Source organism: Ambystoma mexicanum, chromosome 3q (genome assembly GCF_040938575.1).
Source record: "Ambystoma mexicanum isolate Mex_15411 chromosome 3q, UKY_AmexF1_1, whole genome shotgun sequence".
Classification (NCBI taxonomy): Eukaryota; Metazoa; Chordata; class Amphibia; order Caudata; family Ambystomatidae; genus Ambystoma; species Ambystoma mexicanum.
In genome coordinates this window covers 704,962,597-704,989,459 of record NC_090926.1, presented here as the reverse complement: position 1 = coordinate 704,989,459, position 26,863 = coordinate 704,962,597, and positions in this window count along the sequence as shown.

Below are 26,863 nucleotides of genomic sequence, written 5' to 3'. Positions count from 1 at the left end.
TTCTCCAAATATCATGATCTTAGTCTTGTTAATATTGATATTTAATTATTCCCTCTGAGTAAAGGTACAGTTCGTCCAGCAACCTTTGTAAACCCCCTGGGGTTTTATCCATCAAGATGGTATCATCTGCACACATTAGGCCACATATAGCTTTACCTCCCACTTTGGGAGGAAAGCTATTTATAGTAATGAATCTATCCCACCGGTCCGATACATACAGATTATATAGATCTGGCAACACATTGCTGCTTAAGGCCAGTGCTTGTTCTAATCACTGAGATATCATCCCCTCTTTACCCAGGCAAATAGAGACTGTTGTATCCCTATACATTTCTTTTAAGAAGTGTAGATTTCTTGGACATATTTTTTCCCACATACTTTTTCCCACAGTAAATCCCTAATGACAAAATCGAATGATTTCGAATAGTCAATAAAGGACACATAGACAGGCTGATTCATGGAATAATTAGCGCGGCGCAAGTGGGCAAAAACGTGCGAATCGCAGTGGAATAGCGAAAATCGCAGTGCAAGTGCGAAAATCGCACGAAAAGCAGCGCACGTCGATTCATGGAAGTCCGTGCGCGAGAAAACCAGCGGATGTGAGATAAAAAAGTGCGCGGCGCACATTGGCGCACAGGCCATCTAACAGCGTGCGCCAGGCCACAGCGAGAATCGCACAGGCCACAGCGAAATTCGCACATAGCGCGGCGCACGCAACAAAAGTAGGCGGAACACGGGCGTAACACTCGGAATGGGGAACAACTTGCCAAAACGTGGGCGTCACGGGGGAAGTACAGGGCACAAGTGCACGGAACGCCCAAACGCTCGCCTACAACACGTATTCATGGAATAGAATAGGGGAAAAAAGCGCACGCTCAAACCAGCGCACAGGCACAAACACGACCGCCACAAGAAAGCAGGCGGTAGCGTCTCTGCGGCTGTAAGAAATGTGCGCCAAAAGGTGCGCCAACAAATAGCACCTATATACTGCCATGATGAATGTCCTATACTGTGGCCCTCCAGGAAAAATGACGTGCAAAGGGGTACCCACAAACGGTGCGCGGGAAGTATCACACGCGATTTCAGCAGGGTACGTGTATCACAGGGGTTCGCGTGAAGTTATTCACGCGATCGGGCCTGGGGGAGCGGGCTACGTGTATTTCAGGGGTTCGCGTGAAGTTTTTCACGCGATCGGGCCTGGGGGAGCGGGCTACGTGTATTTCAGGGGTTCGCGTGAAGTTTTTCACGCGATCGGGCCTGGGGGAGCGGGCTACGTGTATTTCAGGGGTTCGCGTGAAGTTTCTCACGCGATCGGGCCTGGGGGAGCGTGCTACTTGTATTTCAGGGGTTTGCGTGAAGATTCTCACGCGATCGGGCCTGGGGGAGCGTGCTACGTGTATTTCAGGGGTTTGCGTGAAGTTTCTCACGCGATCGGGCCTGGGTGAGCGTGCTACGTGTATTTCAGGGCGTCGCGTGAAGTTTCTCATGCGATCGGGCCTGGGGGAGCAGGCTACGTGTATTTCAGGGGTTCGCGTGAAGTTTCTCACGCGATCGGGCATGGGGGAGCGGGCTACGTGTATTCCAGGGGTGCGTGAGAAGTTCCACACGCGAATAGCCTGGGCGCGTGTATTCCAGGGGTGCGCGGGAAGTACCACACGCGAATAGCCTGGACGCATGTATTTCAGGGGTGCGCGGGAAGTTTTACACGCGAATAGCCTGGGCGCGTGTATTTCAGGGGTGCGGGGGAAGTTTTACACGTGAATAGCCTGGGCGCGTGTATTTCAGGGGTGCGCGGGAAGTTCCACACGCGAATAGCCTGGGCGCGTGTATTTCAGGGGTGCGCGGGAAGTTCCACACGCGAATAGCCTGGGCGCGTGTATTTCAGGGGTGCGCGGGATGTTCCACACGCGAACAGCCTGGGCGCGTGTATTTCAGGGGTGCGCGGGAAGTTTTACACGCGAATAGCCTGGGCGCGTGTATTTCAGGGGTGCGCGGGAAGTTCCACACACGAATAGCCTGGGCGCGTGTATTTCAGGGGTGCGCGGGAAGTTTTACACGCGAATAGCCTGGGCGCGTGTATTTCAGGGGTGCGCGGGAAGTTCCACACACGAATAGCCTGGGCGCGTGTATTTCAGGGGTGCGCGGGAAGTTTTACACGCGAATAGCCTGGGCGCGTGTATTTCAGGGGTGCGCGGGAAGTTCCACACACGAATAGCCTGGACGCGTGTATTTCAGGGGTGCGCGGGAAGTTTTACACGCGAATAGCCTGGGCGCGTATATTTCAGGGGTGCACGGGAAGATCCACACGCGAATAGCCTGGGCGCGTGTATTTCAGGGGTGCGCGGGAAGTTTTACACGCGATTTCAGCAGGGTACGTGTATTTCAGGGGTGCCGGGGAGTCCCACATGTGATTTGACAGTGTGGGTCCTCCCAGGTGTTCCCTGTACACCCTCCACGGCCCCTGCAGGCAGCCCACACCACAGGGGACTACCCTGCATCCCTGGTCATGTCCCGCAGGCAGCCCACCCAACATGGGCATGCCCCCCAGCAAAGGCACATGTCTCCTTGAACTAATGAACACCAACTCATGTCCCCCACCAACCCCACCCCCCCAGCACTGTGGGGCACCTGCCAGCAGGCCCCCACCCATGTCCAACTCATGTCCCCCACCACCCCCACCCCCCAGCACTGTGGGGCACCTGCCAGCAGGCCCCCACCCATGTCCAACTCATGTCCCCCACCACCCCCACCCCCCAGCACTGTGGGGCACCTGCCAGCAGGCCCCCACCCATGTCCAACTCATGTCCCCCACCACCCCCACCCCCCAGCACTGTGGGGCACCTGCCAGCAGGCCCCCACCCATGTCCAACTCATGTCCCCCACCACCCCCACCCCCCAGCACTGTGGGGCACCTGCCAGCAGGCCCCCACCCATGTCCAACTCATGTCCCCCACCACCCCCACCCCCCAGCACTGTGGGGCACCTGCCAGCAGGCCCCCACCCATGTCCAACTCATGTCCCCCACCACCCCCACCCCCCAGCAGTGCAGGGGCAGCCTCCACCAGGCCCCCACTCATGTCTCCCACCACCCCCACCCCCCAGCCACCAGGGTCACCCTCCACCAGGCCCCCACTCATGGCACCCACCACCCCCACCCCCCAGCCACCAGGGTCACCCTCCACCAGGCCCCCACTCATGTCTCCCACCACCCACACACCCCAGCAGTGCAGGGGCAGCCTCCACCAGGCCCCCACTCATGTCTACCACCACCCCCACCCCCCAGCCACCAGGGTCACCCTCCACCAGGCCCCCACTCATGTCTCCCACCACCCCCACACCCCAGCAGTGCAGGGGCAGCCTCCACCAGGCCCCCACTCATGTCTCCCACCACCCCACCCCCCAGCCACCAGGGTCACCCTCCACCAGGCCCCCACTCATGTCTCCCACCACCCCCACCCCCCAGCCACCAGGGTCACCCTCCACCAGGCCCCCACTCATGTCTCCCACCACCCCCACCCCCCAGCAGTGCAGGGGCAGCCTCCACCAGGCCCCCATTCATGTCTCCCACCACCCCCACCCCCCTGCCACCATGGGCAGCCCCCACCAGGTCCTCACAATCCCCAATCATGTGCGTAATGGTCAGCCTCCACAGCCAAAAAGCCCTACCAACTAACCCATTCACCCACATGGAAATGGAAATCACATGTTACACCCCCAATGTTCATCAAGCTAATGAACCCATGTCCGTCACACACAATGGTTGCAATTGAATGGGAAAACACACAACATGACATGCATGAAACCAATGAGATGATACCACACAGTGAAGTATGCAAACAAAATTGTATTTGAAAAAATTAAAGAATGCTAAAGAAAGAAAACTAACTACAATGTGAATGTGAGAAAAAAGAGCTGCATGTCCGTATAAAAACACAAAACTGCAAATCAGAAAAAAAAAAAAATTATGTCCAAAGTCAAATGTAAAAAAATCTCCATGCAAAAAATAAATATGTACAAAACTAACAAGGGTCCATGAGCCCAACTGAACAAAGGAAACCTACTAAAAAACCTACCTAAAAATCAACTATATACAAAAAGTGGAGCAGTGTCCGTCGACTCCAAATCATAATAAGAAAGAAAGGAAACATAAAACTAAAGAACTATATACAAAGGCGGCGGGCAAGTCCAGCGGCTCACTCCGTGGTGTCCCGGGCCAGGGCATCATCGAACTCCTGTTCGATGTCCCGGAGGCGGTCCAGTTCCATGGCCCCGAGGGTCCGCAGGGACGACGCCGTGTCCTCCTCCAACCCCCTGCGGATTTCCTCGAGGCACTCGGCCCGCCTCAGGGACCTCCGCATGGAGTTTTCCGCCCTAACCAATGTGAGCCGCGCCTCTTCCGCCCGCCGCCGCTCCGCACCTAAGGCGTGGCCCAACCGCTGCCACACGGAAGACACTCTCTGTCCTGGGTCCCCCTGCCCTCCGGCCGATGCCTGCCCCTCCGATGTCGAAAGCCCCGAGCCTTCATGTCTCCCACCATGTTGCTGCTGCTGCTGCTCTGCCTCTGCCCGTGCACTGCCTCCTGCTGCCTGCACATCCTCCGCCGGCTGGGGTGCAGTTGTTGATGTGGCCACCCCTGCTGGACCTCCGACTCCCGACTGTGGCAGGGATGCCTCCTACACCAGCCTGGCAGCACCGTCAGAGGCAGCTCCACAGGGCACCCAGGTGACTGATGGGTGGGAAGATGGCACAGAGGCCGACTGGCGCGTAGGGGGTCCAGTTGAGGAGGGGGTCGGAGCAAGCCCCATCAGATGGAGGAATCCGGCCTGGGTGACCTGTCCCAGCAGGCTGACGTGGTCAACGAGCCATTCGAGATGACGTGCAGTCTCTCCATGAAAAGACTGCAGGTCACCTCGCATGGCCCGTTGACGCAACGCCACACCAGCCAGGACAGGCTCAACCCGGACCTGGATGGCCACGTCCGCAGGCAGAGGAAGGCCAGTTGACGTCAGCTCATCCCCTGCCTGAAAAGGGGTCTGGACGTAGGCATCCCTGCTGGTGCAAGATGATGCAGGGACAGGATCGGGGACAGGATTGCACACAGGCACCTCCGCGGCCGCCTGTGCTGCCTCCTGTCCCTGGTCCTGCACTGCACCACTAGCACCAGTGGGATCCCCACCTCCAGACCCCGTCTCTGGTGCTTGCACGGCCCCCTCCTCCACCAAACCCCCCACCAACCTGGATGACTCCGTGTCATCTTCCCCTGTTGGGCCCTGTGGGGTCCAGCTGCCCCTTCTGCTGCCGAGGAGTCCAACTGCAACCTCCGCCTCTTGGACCTCCTCCCGGCAGCTGCGGCCTGGGACGCGGCACCGGACTCCTCACTCCCCGACGAGATGACAACACGGGAGGGGAGCCGGGCCTTGCGTCTCCGGCTGGCGGTCGGATCCCCGCCGCTGTGCTCCACAGCACCTTCTCCGCCCTCTTCATCAGTTGATGCTGCAGACAGGGAGAAACAAAACACAGGCATCAGGGCACTGTACAATGGAGACATACACACATGACAGTTGCACATGAGTGGCATTGGCAAACCTCAGACATGTCATCACAATCCCCAACACACATGTCATTGCAACTCACACATATGAGCCATACCACAGCCATATCGCAACTGCCACCACCATCCCTACACATACACAGCATCAGCAGCCAAAGGGGAGCCAGACATCACATGCAACACAGGAAGTGCACCACACATGTACACACAGCACCACACTTGCATGCATGTCTACACCTCTGCCAAGTGTCGCACTGTTCAGACGGGCATCCATGTCACATCTGCCAATCAGGCTTCCACATACCGCTGTCACATGCATCCATGTTGCATCACTGTTGCACCCTTGACAAATACACACACATGCACATGTACACAGTGCTCATACATGCAGCCGAAAACAACATACATGCCTGACATCACGGACATGTCTACTTACATACACATTCATCCAAACATGTGTGCACGCACAACTGCATTTGCCATGCAAGCCCACACACACAAGCCATGTCTCACACATTACAGCCCTTGCATGTGTCAGACCCACGGCCCTTTACACCCCCACCCATACTCGACCCCATACAAACAGATGTGCAACCGGCACAATGCCGAATAATCACCACACGCACTGCTCACAATCAAGATGCATGTACACTCAGCACTCGACTTCAGACGGGTCTGCTTCTCTAGGACCTGGACGTGGAGCGCTGGGGATATGCGTTCCAGGACCCCCATCTGTTCTTCTGACAAGTGGCCCCGGCGCCCCTTGGCATCCGCTGCTTTCAAGAGGCGCCGGGCCTTGTTCAGGGTCCTGGACCTGAAGTCCTCCCAGCGCTTCCTGACATGTTGTAAGTCCCGGACTGCCACCCCCTCCGCGTTGATGGCAGTCACGATGTCAGTCCAGATCCGAGTCCATCCTTCCTTGTCGCCGCGGGAACTTCCGAAGAGGGCATCATACTGCCCCAGGACTTGCTCCACCAGGACACCAACTTCGGTGGCACTGAAGCTGGTGCCCCTCTGCCTCTCTGGCCGGGGGTTACCAGTGGTCACAGATGGTGTTTGCCCCGACATGACAACCCCAGAGGCAGGAGTGGGTGGGCAACTGGGTCCTGGGGCTGGGCTGTGGAGTGATGGAATTCCAGTCGGGAGTCTTCGGTTCCAGCAGGGGTGGTCACAGCAACAGCACCCCTGGCTGATGTGCAGGCAGCAAATGGCAGTGCACGTGGGCAGCAGGCAGTCAGGCAGCAGCAGATGGCAGGTGGGAGCGTGCTCGGGGCTCTGGGGGGCAGTAGTTCGGCCTTCTGGGCAGGAGCGTGGTCTTCCGTGTGCTTACGCGTGGCCAGCTTGGTACGGAGTGATTTGGCACGTGAAAATCCTGCACGTCAGCGTGAAAACCGAGGAAAGGCCCTTAGCGCGTAAGTGCGTCAGCACGCATACGCGAATCTATTGGACCAAAGGCCCTCAGCGCATAAGCGCGTCTGTGACGTGAGCCGCACGGGTGTTTCCCACACAGCACGTGATGACAGAGCACACGTGGAAAGACTGCACGTCAGAGTGTCATCGCGTGTAATTGGACAGCACAGCAGAGTCTCATTGCGTGTAATTGGACAGCACGTCAGGGTGTCATCGCGTGTAATTGGACAAAAGTGCGCGTACACGCGATTGGCCTATGTACGTGTATATCAGGTGTGCGCGGACACTTACACACGCAAGTACGTCAGCGCACCTGTATCCCGGTGTGCGCGGGAATTTCCACACGCTATTGGACTGGGTACTGGATTTCAGGGGTGCGCGGGTCACACGCTCGCTTACAACACGCGTGACGCATTAATTTGCGCGCTAAAAAAATAACATAGCTCAGACCCAGGATGAACATACCGTTCCTAGCAGCAGTGGGCGTGGTCTACCAAAGGAGGAGGAGGAGGAGGATAGTCAGGGCCAGAATATTCACACCCAGAACCAGCCTTTTCGGGATGCCTGATGACCAGGTGCATGGGAGGTACAGGTTTCCACCACACATCATACTGGACCTGGTGAGTGAGTGGGAGGATGACCTCACATCACCCACCCTGTGCTCCCAAGCACTCAGCCCCCTGGAGAAGGTCCTCAATGTACTGCACTTCTTAGCCACTGGATCATTTCAGCGGACAAGTGCCATTGTGGGTGGTGTATCACAGGCCACCCAGTCACGCTGCCTACACCAGGTCTTGAACATCATCACTGCACGCCCATCAGTCCGCAGGCACATATACCTGGCCAGAACCCCTGCAGAAAGGCATGCTGCCGCCCTGGATTTCTACACTGTGGCACGATTCCCCAAAGTGCTAGGTGCCATCGACTGCACCCATGTGGCTCTACGTCCCCCCAGGGCATCTGAGCACATCTATAGGAACCGCAAGCACTGGCATTCTATCAACGTGCAGGTAGTATGTAATGCCAAGGGAATCATCACCTCAGTATATGCCAACTATCCCGGGTCCACCCACGACAGCTACATTTACCGAATGCCCACCCTAAGCCGGGACCTAGAAGCTGGGCGGCATGGCGATACATGGCTGCTTGGTGAGTATGAATGCCACTGCACATGCATGCATGTCAGATACTGAGCAAGGTCACAACCCCACCAATGATACCAATCACCACCTCCACAGGGGACAGTGCCTACCCTCTCAGCCCCCACATGATGACGCCAATTCGGAACCCCACCACGCCACCCCAGGTAAGATATAACGCAGGCCACATTACAACCCGGGGCATAGTGGAGCGCACATTCGGAGTGCTGAAGTCACGCTTTCGCTCCCTTGACCGTTCTGGCGGGCAGCTGTTGTACGCTCCCCCAGTAGTGTGCAGGATCATAGTGGCAGCATGTGTCCTGCACAACGTTGCAACACGCCGGGGCCTGGCCGTGGACATGGTGGTGCCCCCCCATCCCCAACCACATGCACAGCCGCTGCGCATGGGAGGGGAAAGGGCACGGGGGGAGGCAGCCCGTACACAGCTAGTGGCTAATTACTTCACATAGAAATCACACCCCTGTGGAGTGCACACTGCCCTGGCACATTCCATCTGACAATCAATGATGACTCAACCTGACACTGACCCTGAATGTCTGGAGAAAGAACCGTGAAAACCATATCAGCCTGAGATTGTTCACCTGAAAGTGTCACAATGTGTGCATCCCTACCCATACAGACACCACCAATGCAGTTTTGTGAAGTTACACATTCAAGCAGCTAAAATGAATACCCACTTGCAAAATGCAATAAGAGGACAGTGCCATGTCAGCCAACCCAACCCCAGCACCGCCACACCACACACCGTGCCATGTCATGCTATTTGCAGGTAAACAAAGTAATCCCCACAACATGACACTAGTGTCACAATGTACAGTGTCCCTATTAGATACTTGCAACACCTGAAATGCTCACAGTAATGCCGGACCAACAACAAACTTGAGCACGTACTACCATTAACATGACATCACAAATGTAAGAAATTAGTAGTCTCACCACCTGGAAATGCCTGCACTCCCACCACTACCAACTGTGCAGTATTGGCGCCATGTAGAGTAGTAGGTGCACTGCTGCCAACATGGACCCCATCTCCAAACTAGAGGTCCTTGTGTAGACATGAGGAAGGGACCTGCAAATTGGGAGGTAGACACAGAAGATGAGTTACACATCAATGCAACATGCAGTGTACAACACAACAGCAATATGCACTAGGAATGTATACACAGTATTGACTACAGACTGCCCACACAGCTCATGGGAGTCCAACGTCACTGTGTAATTCACTGTCACTTGGGCACACCCTTTGCAAGCCCATGGAAACGGGAAGCAGGAGGGGTGTGTGTGACTCAAACCCAAGCATCTGAACCAAATACATTACAAGCCTGCATGTGCCCAGCCACAATGCAGCGTATGCCCACAGGAACCACGGAAGCCAACAAATCGTCCCAAAAAAATGGGAATAAAATAAATAAAAATGAAAATAAAAATAAAAATAAAAAAAAATCTAAAATGGCCATTGAAGGGCCCGGGGGGGTTGGGGAGGCCACCCAGGAGGTCCGAGGACAGGATGCACACCAGAACCCACCTGCGTGGATCCTGGGAAAATAAAACACCTCCATGGGCTCATGGCCCACACGGCTACCCTATTGTGGGAGTATCACTGCTGTCGCTATTATCACCCTGTGCAGCTGCATCCGGAGGTGGTTGCACTATGGGAGGCAGCCCACGCAAGGCCCTAGTCTGCTCCTCCATGGCTGCAAGCATGTGGGTGTGGTAGGTCTGGTTCTGGAGGATGAGTGTGCGGAGGTCCCCATGCAACAACTCACGGGATGCCCGGACCTCCGCCCTCGTTGCCTGCATCTCAGCTGAGAGCGTACGGGTGAGACGCTCCAGCTGCTGTTCTGTCCTTTGGTGTGTTGAAGCCTCAAGCTCAACAAGAGTCGTCCTGAGGTGAAGGAGCTCCTGCCTCAGGGCTTCCCTGTGGCCCTGGGACTCAATGGAGATGGCCTCCTGCAGAGTCGCCAGTGCCGCCCGCCTGTCCCTGTTGGACCCAAACATGTCCTCCCCGTGTGACTGGCAGATGGAGTCGGTTGCCTGCTGTAGTCGCTCCATCAGCCTTTCAGGGGGACAATGGAAGTGGCCACCCTATCCATGGCCTGAGCCATCATCTCGGATGATGCTGCCTGTTGGGTTGCCATACCGTAAATGGATTGCTCCCATGCGGTATTGCCAGGTGGCGTACGGCCACCACGTCGGCGGGCACCACACCTGTCTGGGGCAAGGCGAACTGCGCCTTACTGTGCCGGCACTGCCTGAGGCTGCAGGACTGCATTCCCCCTCTGATCTGCTGGCCCAGGAACAGGATCAGATGTCGCGGAGTGTGACCCTGCATCCGTAACCACCAAAGGCGTAGTTGCCAACACTGACATCCCCATTGAGGGTTCTGACCCTGGTGCAGGTGGGTGAGACAGAACAGAATCCCTCCCTGGAACACTCACCTGCGACGGCACGTAGGTCTCATCCGAATCAACACCTGAGTACAGCTTGGGGGAGGTGCAGCCAGAGACACCCCTTGAGAGCACGACCTGCAGCAGTTGTGGGTTCTCACCCACCACCACACCACGTCCCTCACTGGTGGTTGGTCGGCCCTCGGACCCCTCCTGGGTCTGCACCATCTCCACAACCCCAGCAGTATCAGGTGCGTCTTCCCCTGCAAAGACATGAAAACAAAGAAATGGAAACAGGCATTAGCACCATGGCACACAATGAGGGCTGAGAAGCAAGAGAAACAGTACTTGTTTGACACATGTCCCACATGACTAAAACCCTCCCATGCATGCACCCTCACTGCGTATGAAGGGCAGGCAAATGGCACACACTGATGACACCAAGATGGAAGATGAACACATTTTCTGCATGCTGCCTGCCAGTGGCATCACACATTGGCCTGTGATTGGCAGGTGAAACACACATGCCATCACACAGATGGCATGTACCATTGCTATTGAGTGAAGATGGAGAGGAGGGCAGCACCTATTCATTCAGTCCAGTTCCCGCATGTAATAGCTTTTCTAATTCAAACAGGTCAGATTCTTCACCTGGAGCTGCCAGTCCGAAATGGTGCAATTGCACAGGGACATGTTTGTACAAATGATATCCAGGTAACAAAGTCACTCCACTTTACCATAGCCATGTCAGACATGTGACTAGAGGACTGCGACATGCCTAGTAATAGTGGTGGAATGCAAACAATCTGACTAAATGAACAGTGAAAAATCAAGCAACAATGTTGTGGCAAGGTGACACTTCAAGGGCAACTGGCGTGCAGTTGGGCTAGATGTCTACTGTTGGCAGAAGGGATACTGCTATGGCCAAATGCAGCTGCGCAGGATGTATTGCATGAAGCACATGGCTGACCCATACGACTCAGGCGCACACACTCTCACCTGTCACACAAACAGAAGCCCTCACAAACACCATGCACATGGATGACACACACATGCATGTGCACTCACCGGACAATGCCTCGTAATCAGCCAGATCTCCCACGCCTTGGATCTGTTCCTCCGTGACGTAGGTCCCAGCGACTGACTCATGTGGAGTGAGTTCCATGTCTACTACTGGAGACCCACCTCCATTCACTAGAGTTGCGGCATGACTTGAGGCCAGCTTACTCTTTGCCCTGCGCTTTAGGTCATTCCAGCGCTTATAGCAATCATTGGCTGTGCGCCTCACGATTCCAAGGGCACTTACAATGTCCGCAACGGTCTGCCAGTGTGCCTGGCGTTGTGCAGGTGTGGTCTTGGATCCTGCAACAATGACCATCTCGTTGTCATGTGCGGACACATACTCGACAAGTGCATTCAGTTCGTCATCCGTGAAGCTGGGCTTCCTGGATGGGCCGGACTGTGTAGCCGTGTCTGGGGCATCAGCCTGTGCCGGACGAGCACTCTTCCTCTTCCGCTTGGAAGGTGGTGGTGATCCTGAGTGTCCTGCGCCGCTCTGGACACTAGGGGCAGGAGCCCTGGTGGACTCTGTATCAGGAGTGTGGGATTGCACACTCAGCATGGGAGTTGGTGCAGGCATTGGCTCTAGTGTGATGGTGTCAGGGGGAATGTCAGCAGCATGGACTAGGACCGACACTGTCCGGGCTGGGTGTGTGAGGGCTGGGGTGGATGGAGCCGCAGCTGCCCCTGCAGCCTCTCCGCCCTGCCTACTTGGTGCAGCAGATGACCTTGCTGCCCCAGATGCACGTGGCATGGTGACATCAACGTGCACCAGCGCACGTGTCATAGGCCTCTGACCTGGAAGTCAGCCATGGAGTCAGCCAGGTCTGGTGCCACAATGGGCTGGTCCAACAAGGGCTGAGCATGGATGGTGTCAGCCACATCAGCCTCAACGGGAGGGGGGGGTGGGGATTATGGGTGCCCTTGACTGGTCCTCCACACATGGGGGGACAGGCTCACCCTGCAAGTAACGACCACGTCCCCTACCGGATCCACCACGGCCACCACTTGTGGCTCTTCCACCTTTGCCACCCTTACGGAATCCTCGCCTCCCAGTAATGGCACTGATGTTAATGTGCATATGGGAGTGGCTGTAAAATATTGTCCTGGGCAATTGGGGGTCAAAGGGGTTGGGTACCAGATGGTAATTGTACCCTAGTGCTCTTGCAAGGCTGATTGTAACCCCTGGGGAAAGATGACGGGTCACGCTACGCACAGGAGCCCCAAAAAAGGGAGATGACGTGCACGCAACCCCTCCTAGACCACGTGTGCAGAAAGAAAAACCTGCACTACGCTGTGGCACCCAGTAACACAAGAATGAACGTATGCGTGTCACACGCAGCCTAGAATGACCTCTGAAGGGGTAGGCTACACACGGGGCAAACACAGATGTTAGATACGTGCGTGACTCACCGTCTGCCAGGTAAAAGAGCGTGAAAAAGGAGCGCGTTTGGTTGGCAACACCCCCGCCAAAAGAAGATTTGTACGCTGTCTGAGGAGACAGGACAACAGTAGAAGGGAACACTGTTTGAGGGAACAGGCCCAGGTAAACCAGTAAAAGAGAAAAAAGAGAAAAAGCTGTCACAGGTAACAGGGAATACGAACTTGAAACGCCGTGAAGTAAATCGCGTGTGAAACGACAAGAAGTACAGAATTCACCCACTCGCTCTCCACGAAAAGCACGTACAAGGAAATGGTGTTCTACACGTACCTTTTATACAGGCCCACATGTCCAGCGTCACTTACGCGCTAGGGCCATTTGCACCAATTACACGCTTTGTCACTTCTGCGTGTAGGGCCATTTCCACCAATCACACGCGATTACACTCTGACGTGCAGTCTTTCCACGTGTGCTCTGTCATCACGTGCTGTGTGGGAAACACCCGTGCGGGTCACGTCACAGACGCGCTTACGCGCTGAGGGCCTTTGGTCCAATAGAATCGCGTATGCGTGCTGACGCGCTTACGCGCTAAGGGCCTTTCCTCGGTTTTCACGCTGACGTGCAAGATTTTCATGTGCCAAATCACTCCGTACCAAGCTGGCCACGCGTAAGCACACGGAATACCACGCTCCTGCCCGGAGGGCTGAACTACTGCCCCCCAGAGCCCCGAGCACGCTCCCACCTGCCATCTGCTGCTGCCTGACTGCCTGCTGCCCCTGCACTGCTGGGGGGTGGGGGTGGTGGTAGACATGAGTGGGGGCCTGGTGGAGGCTGCCCCTGCACTGCTGGGGGATGGGGGTGGTGGGAGACATGAGTGGGGGCCTGGTGGAGGGTGCCCCTGGTGGCTGGGGGGTGGGGGTGGTGGGAGACATGGGTGGGGGCCTGGTGGAGGCTGCCCCTGCACTGCTGGGGGGTGGGGGTGCAGGGGGACATGAGCAGGTGTGCAGGGTAGTCCCCTGTTTTGTGGGCTGCCTGCAGGGGCCGTCGAGGGTGTACAGGGAACACCTGTGAGGACCCACCCAGCCTAATCGCGTGTAAAACTTCCCATGTACCCCTGTAATACACGTACCCAGCCAAATCGCGTGTGATAATTCCCGCGCACCCCTGAAATACACGCGCCCAGGCTATTCGCGTGTGGAACTTCCCGCGCACCCCTGAAATACACGCGCCCAGGCTATTCACGTGTGGAACTTCCCGCGCACCCCTGAAATACACGCGCCCAGGCTATTCGCATGTAAAACTTCCCGCGCACCCCTGAAATACACGCGCCCAGGCTATTCGCGTGTGGAACTTCCCGCGCACCCCTGAAATACACGCGCCCAGGCTATTCGCGTGTGGAACTTCCCGCGCACCCCTGAAATACACGCGCCCAGGCTATTCGCGTGTGGAACTTCCCGCGCACCCCTGAAATACATGCGCCCAGGCTATTCGGGTGTGGAACTTCCCGCGCACCCCTGAAATACACGCGCCCAGGCTATTCGCGTGTGGAACTTCCCGCGCACCCCTGAAATACACGCGCCCAGGCTATTCGCGTGTGGAACTTCCCGCGCACCCCTGAAATACACGTAGCACGCTGGGAGACGTGAGTGGGGGCCTGGTGGAGGGTGCCCCTGGTGGCTGGGGGGTGGGGGTGGTGGGAGACATGAGTGGGGGCCTGGTGGAGGGTGCCCCTGCACTGCTGGGGGGTGGGGGTGGTGGGAGACATGAGTGGGGGCCTGGTGGAGGGTGCCCCTGCACTGCTGGGGGGTGGGGGTGGTGGGAGACATGAGTGGGGGCCTGGTGGAGAGTGCCCCTGGATGCTGGGGGGTGGGGGTGGTGGGAGACATGAGTGGGGGCCTGGTGGAGGCTGCCCCTGCACTGCTGGGGGGTGGGGGTGCAGGGGGACATGAGCAGGTGTGCAGGGTAGTCCCCTGTTTTGTGGGCTGCCTGCAGGGGCCGTCGAGGGTGTACAGGGAACACCTGTGAGGACCCACCCAGCCTAATCGCGTGTAAATCTTCCCGTGTACCCCTGTAATACACGTACCCAGCCAAATCGCGTGTGATAATTCCCGCGCACCCCTGAAATACACGCGCCCAGGCTATTCGCGTGTGGAACTTCCCGCGCACCCCTGAAATACACGCGCCCAGGCTATTCGCGTGTGGAACTTCCCGCGCACCCCTGAAATACACGCGCCCAGGCTATTCACGTGTAAGACTTCCCGCGCACCCCTGAAATACACGCGCCCAGGCTATTCGCATGTGGAACTTCCCGCGCACCCCTGAAGTACACGCGCCCAGGCTATTCGCGTGTGGAACTTCCCGCGCACCCCTGAAATACACGCGCCCAGGCTATTCGCGTGTGGAACTTCCCGCGCACCCCTGAAATACACGCGCCCAGGCTATTCGCGTGTGGAACTTCCCGCGCACCCCTGAAATACACGCGCCCAGGCTATTCGCGTGTGGAACATCCCGCGCACCCCTGAAATACACGCGCCCAGGCTATTCGCGTGTGGAACTTCCCGCGCACCCCTGAAATACACGCGCCCAGGCTATTCGCGTGTAAGACTTCCCGCGCACCCCTGAAATACACGCGCCCAGGCTATTCGCGTGTGGAACTTCCCGCGCACCCCTGAAATACACGCGCCCAGGCTATTCGCGTGTGGAACTTCCCGCGCACCCCTGAAATACACGCGCCCAGGCTATTCGCGTGTGGAACTTCCCGCGCACCCCTGAAATACACGCGCCCAGGCTATTCGCGTGTGGAACTTCCCGCGCACCCCTGAAATACACGCGCCCAGGCTATTCGCGTGTGGAACTTCCCGCGCACCCCTGAAATACACGCGCCCAGGCTATTCGCGTGTGGAACTTTCCGCGCACCCCTGAAATACACGCGCCCAGGCTATTCGCGTGTGGAACTTCCCGCGCACCCCTGAAATACACGTAGCATGCTGGGAGACGTGAGTGGGGGCCTGGTGGAGGGTGCCCCTGGTGGCTGGGGGGTGGGGGTGGTGGGAGACATGAGTGGGGGCCTGATGGAGGGTGCCCCTGCACTGCTGGGGGGTGGGGGTGGTGGGAGACATGAGTGGGGGCCTGGTGGAGGGTGCCCCTGCACTGCTGGGGGGTGGGGATGGTGGGAGACATGAGTGGGGGCCTGGTGGAGAGTGCCCCTGGATGCTGGGGGGTGGGGGTGGTGGGAGACATGAGTGGGGGCCTGGTGGAGGGTGCCCCTGCACTGCTGGGGGGTGGGGGTGGTGGGAGACATGGGTGGGGGCCTGGTGGAGGCTGCCCCTGCACTGCTGGGGGATGGGGGTGTAGGGGGACATGAGAAGGTGTGCAGGGTAGTCCCCTGTTTTGTGGGCTGCCTGCAGGGGCCGTCGAGGGTGTACAGGGAACACCTGTGAGGACCCACCCAGCCTAATCGCGTGTAAAACTTCCCGTGTACCCCTGTAATACACGTACCCAGCCAAATCGCGTGTGATAATTCCCGCGCACCCCTGAAATACACGCGCCCAGGCTATTCGCGTGTGGAACTTCCCGCGCACCCCTGAAATACACGCGCCCAGGCTATTCACGTGTGGAACTTCCCGCGCACCCCTGAAATACACGCGCCCAGGCTATTCGCATGTAAAACTTCCCGCGCACCCCTGAAATACACGCGCCCAGGCTATTCGCGTGTGGAACTTCCCGCGCACCCCTGAAATACACGCGCCCAGGCTATTCGCGTGTGGAACTTCCCGCGCACCCCTGAAATACACGCGCCCAGGCTATTCGCGTGTGGAACTTCCCGCGCACCCCTGAAATACATGCGCCCAGGCTATTCGGGTGTGGAACTTCCCGCGCACCCCTGAAATACACGCGCCCAGGCTATTCGCGTGTGGAACTTCCCGCGCACCCCTGAAATACACGCGCCCAGGCTATTCGCGTGTGGAACTTCCCGCGCACCCCTGAAATACACGTAGCACGCTGGGAGACGTGAGTGGGGGCCTGGTGGAGGGTGCCCCTGGTGGCTGGGGGGTGGGGGTGGTGGGAGACATGAGTGGGGGCCTGGTGGAGGGTGCCCCTGCACTGCTGGGGGGTGGGGGTGGTGGGAGACATGAGTGGGGGCCTGGTGGAGGGTGCCCCTGCACTGCTGGGGGGTGGGGGTGGTGGGAGACATGAGTGGGGGCCTGGTGGAGAGTGCCCCTGGATGCTGGGGGGTGGGGGTGGTGGGAGACATGAGTGGGGGCCTGGTGGAGGCTGCCCCTGCACTGCTGGGGGGTGGGGGTGCAGGGGGACATGAGCAGGTGTGCAGGGTAGTCCCCTGTTTTGTGGGCTGCCTGCAGGGGCCGTCGAGGGTGTACAGGGAACACCTGTGAGGACCCACCCAGCCTAATCGCGTGTAAATCTTCCCGTGTACCCCTGTAATACACGTACCCAGCCAAATCGCGTGTGATAATTCCCGCGCACCCCTGAAATACACGCGCCCAGGCTATTTGCGTGTGGAACTTCCCGCGCACCCCTGAAATACACGCGCCCAGGCTATTCGCGTGTGGAACTTCCCGCGCACCCCTGAAATACACGCGCCCAGGCTATTCACGTGTAAGACTTCCCGCGCACCCCTGAAATACACGCGCCCAGGCTATTCGCATGTGGAACTTCCCGCGCACCCCTGAAGTACACGCGCCCAGGCTATTCGCGTGTGGAACTTCCCGCGCACCCCTGAAATACACGCGCCCAGGCTATTCGCGTGTGGAACTTCCCGCGCACCCCTGAAATACACGCGCCCAGGCTATTCGCGTGTGGAACTTCCCGCGCACCCCTGAAATACACGCGCCCAGGCTATTCGCGTGTGGAACATCCCGCGCACCCCTGAAATACACGCGCCCAGGCTATTCGCGTGTGGAACTTCCCGCGCACCCCTGAAATACACGCGCCCAGGCTATTCGCGTGTAAGACTTCCCGCGCACCCCTGAAATACACGCGCCCAGGCTATTCGCGTGTGGAACTTCCCGCGCACCCCTGAAATACACGCGCCCAGGCTATTCGCGTGTGGAACTTCCCGCGCACCCCTGAAATACACGCGCCCAGGCTATTCGCGTGTGGAACTTCCCGCGCACCCCTGAAATACACGCGCCCAGGCTATTCGCGTGTGGAACTTCCCGCGCACCCCTGAAATACACGCGCCCAGGCTATTCGCGTGTGGAACTTCCCGCGCACCCCTGAAATACACGCGCCCAGGCTATTCGCGTGTGGAACTTTCCGCGCACCCCTGAAATACACGCGCCCAGGCTATTCGCGTGTGGAACTTCCCGCGCACCCCTGAAATACACGTAGCATGCTGGGAGACGTGAGTGGGGGCCTGGTGGAGGGTGCCCCTGGTGGCTGGGGGGTGGGGGTGGTGGGAGACATGAGTGGGGGCCTGATGGAGGGTGCCCCTGCACTGCTGGGGGGTGGGGGTGGTGGGAGACATGAGTGGGGGCCTGGTGGAGGGTGCCCCTGCACTGCTGGGGGGTGGGGATGGTGGGAGACATGAGTGGGGGCCTGGTGGAGAGTGCCCCTGGATGCTGGGGGGTGGGGGTGGTGGGAGACATGAGTGGGGGCCTGGTGGAGGGTGCCCCTGCACTGCTGGGGGGTGGGGGTGGTGGGAGACATGGGTGGGGGCCTGGTGGAGGCTGCCCCTGCACTGCTGGGGGATGGGGGTGTAGGGGGACATGAGAAGGTGTGCAGGGTAGTCCCCTGTTTTGTGGGCTGCCTGCAGGGGCCGTCGAGGGTGTACAGGGAACACCTGTGAGGACCCACCCAGCCTAATCGCGTGTGTAACTTCCCACGCACCCCTGTAATACACGTACCAAGCCAAATCGCGTGTGATAATTCCCGCGCACCCCTGTAATACACTACCTGGCCAAATCGCATGTGAGAATTCCTGCGCACCCCTGTAATACACGTACCCAGCCGAATCGCGTGTAAAACTTCCCGTGTACCCCTGTAATACACGTACCCAGCCAAATCGCGTGTGATAATTCCTGCGTACCCCTGAAATACACGCGCCCAGGCTATTCGCGTGTGGAACTTCCCGCGCACCCCTGAAATACACGCGCCCAGGCTATTCGCGTGTGGAACTTCCCGCGCACCCCTGAAATACACGCGCCCAGGCTATTCGCGTGTGGAACTTCCCGCCCACCCCTGAAATACACGCGCCCAGGCTATTCGCGTGTGGAACTTCCCGCGCACCCCTGAAATACACGTACCCTGCTGGAATCGCTTGTAAAAGTTCCCGCGCACCCCTGTAATACACGTACCCTGGCTAATCGCATGTATAACTTCACGCGTACCCCTGATATGCACGTTACCCGCTTTGCGTTCCTTGTTTGGCAGCCCTGTAAACTGGTCCAGGGTTAGCGCAGCCCTTTGCGATGATTTAGCGATTTTGATGGCTTTTCCTTGCGCGAGGGCGTTCTTGGGGGCGTTACTGGCGCTGCTGCAGGGTCGCTGCGATACTCTGCGCCACGGCTGGTTTGGGAGCCTAAAATCCATGAATACGCTGTGCGCGGAAATCGGTTTTAGCGCACGTGCCTGGCGCAGACAATCGCACGCGGACACTCTGCGCCAGCGGCTTGCGACACTTTTCTGCGAAATTCTATGAATTACCCTGAGAATCTTTCCTCTTTTTTATCTTTTGTGTCAGCAATAATATGGTTCAGCATAGTCAAGTTGTCCAAGGTGCTATGGTCTTTTCTAAAACCCGTTTATTGGGAAGATAACAGTCCTTTCGCCTTAATCCATTTGTTCAAAGTGCCCACTAACAGAGATTACAATATTGGCCAGCACATCCAGGCCAGGGGCTCTCGATAATTTCAATTTGGTAATAACTTGAAGGATATCTGAAATATCATAAGGGAAAATGTGTGTTCCATAAACTCCACTACTAATGGGCGGTTCAGTAATATGACTTAGCTTGAAGAAGAGATTCTCAATATAGTGCATCCATACATCCTGTCCCACGTCATTGTTTTCTCGATTTTAATCCTAAATCAGGAATTGACGATATAAGTACCAACATTTTTTTGAATCGTGGGTTTTGCATAACATATATATGCACCTTCAGTTATCATTATTAATGGTATATTTATAATCTTTGAGCCAATTTTGATAATGCGTCATATTACTAGATCTAATACTCCTCTCTTCTTCATCTAAATCCATGACTCCTTAAGCTTCTTGATTTCCCGCTTCATCTCTCTTTTCCTCTCCTGTATCAGGTGGTCAAATTTATGCGTGTGATTTTTACCTTGTTTGTTTTTCAAAACCATCTTGCCGTTTATTTTTTGCATCAACCCAACAAGTTCATAATCGTATTGAAACCATTAAGGTCAATTTCCTGGCCATCAATGATGATCCGATCAAACAGTCTGTTAAATGTATCTAGGTTTTTATCAGAGCACGTAATCCTATTCTCTCCTGCTGTAAATTGTATATTCATCACCTTTCCTAGCTCCCATTTCTGTGTTTGACAATTAGCAAATTTTCCCTGCAGAGCTTTGTGGTCACTCAAAGGAGTAGATACATGTTCAAACGAGACACTAGATTTACTTAGTCTTTCATTAACAAACATGTGATCAAGTTGATACCCAACCTTCCCATTTGTCCAGGTTTCGCCCATGCATATCCCTTTATTAAGTTCCAAATACTTCAACCCCCAATTTGACAACAATTTCAACCAAGGTACTCCATATATAGTTTGCTGATTTTTCCCCCATCCAAACCATAATTCTGTATTTCCACTGGCACAGTGGTGAGTGATTCATCTCACAATTCATGACACCTATCCATCTCTTTTTTAGCGGTGTCGCAGTAGGCTTTAAAGTCCCCTAACATACAGATTTCTGAATCAGGGGATTCTAATAACCATCCTTCATTGGTATTATTTATAATTTCTCCGATCTCAGACATATTTCCCCCCGCCCCAGGTGGGAATAAATGTTAATGAGAAACAGTTTGCCAAATTGGCTTCCATTATCGGTATCTGCACACATAACAAATGGGGAGTTCCCATACTCATCATATGACCTCTATGAGATGTGATTTTTTACCCCTATGCATAGGCCTCCAACCGGTCGGCCTTTTTCCCCATTAATAGCAGCTTTGTTCCATATATTATATCCTTCCAGTAATATTTCCCCACAAACCCAGGTTTCTTCGAGGGCAAATATATCACTGTCCAACAAAAGTTGTAATCCATCCATATGGAGTAGAAAATTAAAACCCCTACTATTCCAAGATAATAGAGTAATTTCCTTTTTTCATACCTCATCTCGATTTTCTATCGGTGAGTTATCCTCCAAGAATTGCACTTCCTTTTGGTTACACCCTGTATCAATTCTTTTTTTTTGGATACTCCCCCGGTTCAGTATTTTTATCACTCTGATCTTGATTTGTTGTGGTGTGACAAATAACAATTTCAAATTCATTACCCAACACCCCATTAAAATGTTCCCGAATCAGATCCACAAGAACTGCAGATCTAAATTGAACAATTACCCATTTTTCCCAGCTCCCAATTTTTGGCAGAATAATTGTATCAATGTCCCCTGAATTGATATTGTGTAACTGTGGGATTTGTAACATTTAAATAAATAAACATAAATAAATAAATATTCAATATCCAAGCCCTATTTAGAAAAGGGCTTTCATAATTGGTACATTTTTCAATGATCTTTATACTTTTCCCCACAGTGAATTTGAATTCCTCTTTGTTACCAATATAGTTATTCATTCTTATTTTTGAATTTCCATTTATTGTCAATCTTTCTATCTCCTTAATATATATCTCCCTTTAATTACTGGTAAGAGACAGAGCCATTTTCTTAATAGGGATATTTACATATTTAATTTCTTTTCCCAATAGCTCTTCTCCATCAGGTTCCATTACATCGGGGGTCTGTTCTTTGCCCCTCAACCAGTTATCTAAACTCCTCCCTTTGATCACCACCATTTTACCCTCATCCAGTTTCCTCTGGCATTCAATAATTTCAAAGCGGTTTCCAACTTCAACACATTCAGAGTCTAGTGGAGCTGTGGTGGCTAGAGCCAAGGCATTCTTTTTGGCACACTTATGTGTTTTAACATTTGCCATGGCCACCCTATTTCGGGTAGTGCTTTTATTTTTCCTTTTATGTCTGGTTCGTCTATTTGAACCCTGGGAAAAAGTTATTTCAATAACACTTTCACAGGCATTAATTTCATCTTCCAAAATCTCCTTTGAGGAGGCTATCTCACTAGGGTGTTTGTTTATCTGTATCTTACCTTTCTCATTCTCTTTCTCAGCAACCAAGCACAATTCGCTCAGATCACCTCAAACTACATTTTCATCTTTGTAGTCATTATTATTGCTATTCTGGTTGTTACCTCGATTTTCCTCTATCATAATTCCAAGAGCTTTGTTATTATCAATAGTCTGTTGAATCAAAGATTTGATGTCATTTTGTTCTTTTTGCAGCTTGGTGCAAATGGTCAAAAGGACATCCATCATGGTAGTCAGGGCATCACATTTCTCCCCAACTCTAAAGGAATTTCCACTTTTACTGCTCATTCCCCGCTTAGGTGTATTTTCAATAGAATTCCCTGTTTCATTCCAGGACCCATCTCCCTCATTACATTCAATATCAATCTGTGCAAATGTTCCCATATCAGGTGTGGCTGACAAATGAATTCCAATAACATTATTAATGCAGAGATATCCAGATCCATACGTTTTCCCATAGATTCCCATCTGAAGTCTGTACTTATTTCAACAATGAGTTATTGTTGATCATCAAGTTATTAATAGGGGCAGGTAGGGTCTCTACTATCTCAGGTACATTCACCTTTTCTTTTATGGTTAAAAAGCTCAGTATCTTTGGTTGCTTTAATAAACATTTATCTGAACTTATATGGCTAACATCTTTATTACCTCTTTTCTTGTTACTTTTTTCTTTACCTAATACTAAAGACCTTTTTTTTGCATTAAGAATAGGCATATTTTTCTTACCCTTCTTAGATCTAAGATTATGTGAGCACGAGCTAGGGCCCATATTACTAATCTCAAAAAAATCCAACTACTCAGAATGATATGCAAGAGGGGGAACTTCCCTAGAAATCACCAGAGAAGAGGAACCACCTTGCAGCCTCCAATGATTAGGGATCAGGGTGTTTTCGCAAATAGTGAGCCTAAAAGAGCTCCCTACAAACCGGGGGGAAGCTCAAAATTTAAAGTGCTAAGTGCCGTCAACCACCGTAGATAACAGCAGAGATTAACAATGGGGCTGCAACCAGAGTTAAAAGTCCATAACTAAAATTATAGGGAGAGAAAATCTTCACAGCCCCAATCTATATTAGAGTAAAAACAATATTGCTGTATAAAAAAGGATAGAAAGCACTGTATACAAAGGGGATTATCTTAAAAGTATGTCAGAATAAAAATAAAAATTAATCTGATTATATAATTAGAGTGGCAAACATCATATTAAATGGCCTAGCATTGCCAGGTTAAGGGAGGAAAGCAACGCCAAACGTGACCGAAGAATAAGTTGAGAGGGACTGCTTGGGTTGGGTACGCCCGACAGCTTGAGGAGCTGCCTTAGTGCAACCCCCCCCCAACCAGGCAATCCTTTATGTTATGGTGAGTAGAGTTCTTACTTCCAATCCTTAGCTTGCAGCAATAAGTACACCAGGAGATGCTTGGCACAACAAAGATCTGTGTCTGATATACGTCCCGCCAACCATGCCCAACAGCCTAATAGCAGTCACCCGCCCTTTACTCTAGCCAGGCTTAACGCCACAAGGGTGACCTCGCAGGAGTTTAAAGGTCTACTTCCGGGATGGGTGTGGCCAGCATTCATCGAGCATTGGCTCCTTAGAAAAGACAATTAAAATATGAAAAACGCTTGGGCAGCAGAGCGTTAGCAAGAGCCTTCAGTTAGGATGCAGAAAAGCACCAGGATGAGAGCACATGCAGGTTTTGAAGGTCCACTTCCGGGGTGAGTGTGGCCAGCATTCAGTGAGCGACGGCTCCTTAGAAAAGTCAATTAAAATATGAAAAACGCTCAGGCAGCAGAGCGTTAGCAAGAGCCTTCAGTTAGGATGCAGAAAAGCACCAGGATGAGAGCACATGCAGGTTTTGAAGGTCCACTTCCGGGGTGGGCATGGCCAGTGTTTGTCGAGCGTCGGCTCCTTAGAAAAGTCAATTAAAATATGAAAACCGCTCGGGCAGAATAGCGTTAGCAAGAGCCTTCGGTTAGGATGCAGAAAAGCACCAGGATGAGAGCACACACAGGTTTTGAAGGTCCACTTCCGGGGTGGGCGTGGCCAGCGTTCATCGAGCGTCGGCTCCTTAGAAAAGTCAATTAAAATATGAAAAAACACTTGGGCAGCAGAGCGTTAGTAAGAGCCTTCAGTTAGGATGCAGAAAAGCACCAGGAAGAGAGCACACACAGGTTTTGAAGATTCAATTCTGGGTGGGTGTGGCCAACGTTCATCGAGCGTCGGCTCCTTAGAAAAGTCAATTAAAATATGAAAAACGCTCGGGCAGCAGAGCGTTAGCAAGAGCCTTCAGTTAGGATGTAGAAAATACAATCACTCAGGAGTGTGATTCGGGGAACAACTCGGCTTATGGTGAAGTGGTGAAAATTGCCTCAAACATTTTGCTCAAGCTATGTCGTCGGATACAAGAAGAGTTTCACCACCACTCTTATGATTCTGGAGACCCCGGAAAAAGGTTAGCCTAAGCTGCTTGATGAAAAGGTTACTCCATTTCTTCGCTTGGATGATAATCCATCACCAATGCTCTCACAATCCACTGAAAGACTAAGCAGTCATAATTAAAAGTACTCAAATCCGTGAAAGTGGAAGATGATCAGGAGGCTTTGAATAAACCATTGCAGAGTAACACAGGTTATGACTCGGTCTTAACTTGAAAGGAACAACAGAAGTTAAATAGGGGAAAATGCGCTGTGGAAAATAAAAAAAAATAAACAATCACAGAGTGTTAGAGGGAATTCTCCAGAATGGCTAATTTCCCTTACCTACTGAGTCCCTCAGCAGCTTTGCTGGATTTTTAGGATTTTTACTTTTTCACCTGGTAAGAGTGTGAGCCTTTTTTCCCACTCTTGTATTTTGCTATGTGTGTTTAACATTTTTGTGGTCATAGACTGTGGAGCCTCGCCAACTCCATAGGCATCATCTTTTTACTGTGTGTTACACAGCACCTTCAGTGCAGTGACACAGGGTTGTTTTTTTCAGACTTCCCACTTTAAACTCAATTTTCTGGGACTGACTACTGTCTCCCAGAACATGTAAAGTTGTCATTGACTTTATTAGTCTTTTTAAATGCACAGACCCAGTACAAGCTATCTTACATAGAGTTCTGGAAAGGGTTAATAGTTATGCCTTTTTGTCTGTTTCTCAGGGAACATTTCATTCCCTTTTCATTAAGATTTGGCTGGTGGCAGTGGTATCTACCATATTTTTCCAACCGCAGCCTTAGCCTTGGTACTGTTTTAGGCCAACTTAGTAACCTCGAACTTAAACCCGCTGGACCACAATTACTTTTATTTTCTTCCGGCTGGGTGTATTTGCCATTTCTTTTTGTAAAGGACTTTCTTGTGTTTTACTCTGCGCGGCAAACCACGTTTGGTTCCTTTGTTCGCTCTCCTTTGGCGGGCTTCTGCACAGAAGCCCTCCTTAGGCAGCTGAATGTCTGAGGGCGACAGGATGTGAGGAAGGGTTTTGAGACTCCCTGCACAGGGTCTCCTTGGAGACCCATGCCACAATCTGTGTGATTGGCTGTGATGACTGTCCCGCGGGGACAGCCACCCTGCTGTGTGATTGACAGCCAGGCTGTGTGAATGGGGGAAAACTGCATACAAAGCAGGTCTCTGGGACTGAGAAGGCAGAGTCACCACTGGATCAAGAGAACCGAAGAAATGCTGACATAAGAGGACCTCTACCACGACTGAACCTCCCAGTGAAGCCATTCTGCAGGTCCGAATCTCCAAACTTCGATGACAGGGAAGATCTGCAAGGAATCTTCTCCCCTTGAGCTGGTGGGACCAACCAGTTTGCCAAACTGCAAGCCAGGCTTCCCTCCTCTGGTCGAATTTGCTGTACACAGCTACAGTGAACCGCATAGCCAGGAGGACCGGACCCTGCTTTGGTTTTATGGAGCGCACCTTTTATTTGTTGCTTTGCTCTGCTGCTTGTTTCTTCGCTGGGCAGTGCATGAACCTCCAGTCTTCCTACTTCGTTTCAGTCCGACAGTCGCTTCAGGAACCGTGAGCCAGCAGGACCTGCCAGGAATGTCCGCCTCAGCTGCAGCCTTCTTCTCCATTTAAGGTACTGTTCAAATCCGGTCGTTCGTTCCATCCCACCTCGGTAAAAGTGCTTGAAATATTTTGCCAATCCAAGGGCTTATCCTTCTCTGTTCTTTAAAGTAACTTTTCGTCCGACCAACTTCATTCTGAACTCTTGGCAAAGACTTAACCGCTAACTACTCTGACCTGTGTGATCCTCTGCAAAGACTTTGGTCCATGGACCTTGGCCCAGGCCTCTTGATTTGATTTCCTCACCGTAATTACATTTTCTAGATTGCCCTACTTACTTACTTGTTGGTGCTGCTCAACTTTTGTCTAACTTTGTCTTTCCCTCCCTTTTAAATTAGTGGAGTGCCATTTTGCTCACACTTCATTTTGAGCTTAGCTTGTCGAGTATTTTGGATGTGGTGTATTGTATTAAGATTGTGATTTTTCAACTGCTTGATAATAGTGAAATGTTTTATAACTGATGTGTAAATACATGTATATTCTTTTACTCAGAAACCTTGAAACAGTGTTTGTTTGAACTATAGTATTTGCTGTCCTTTGTA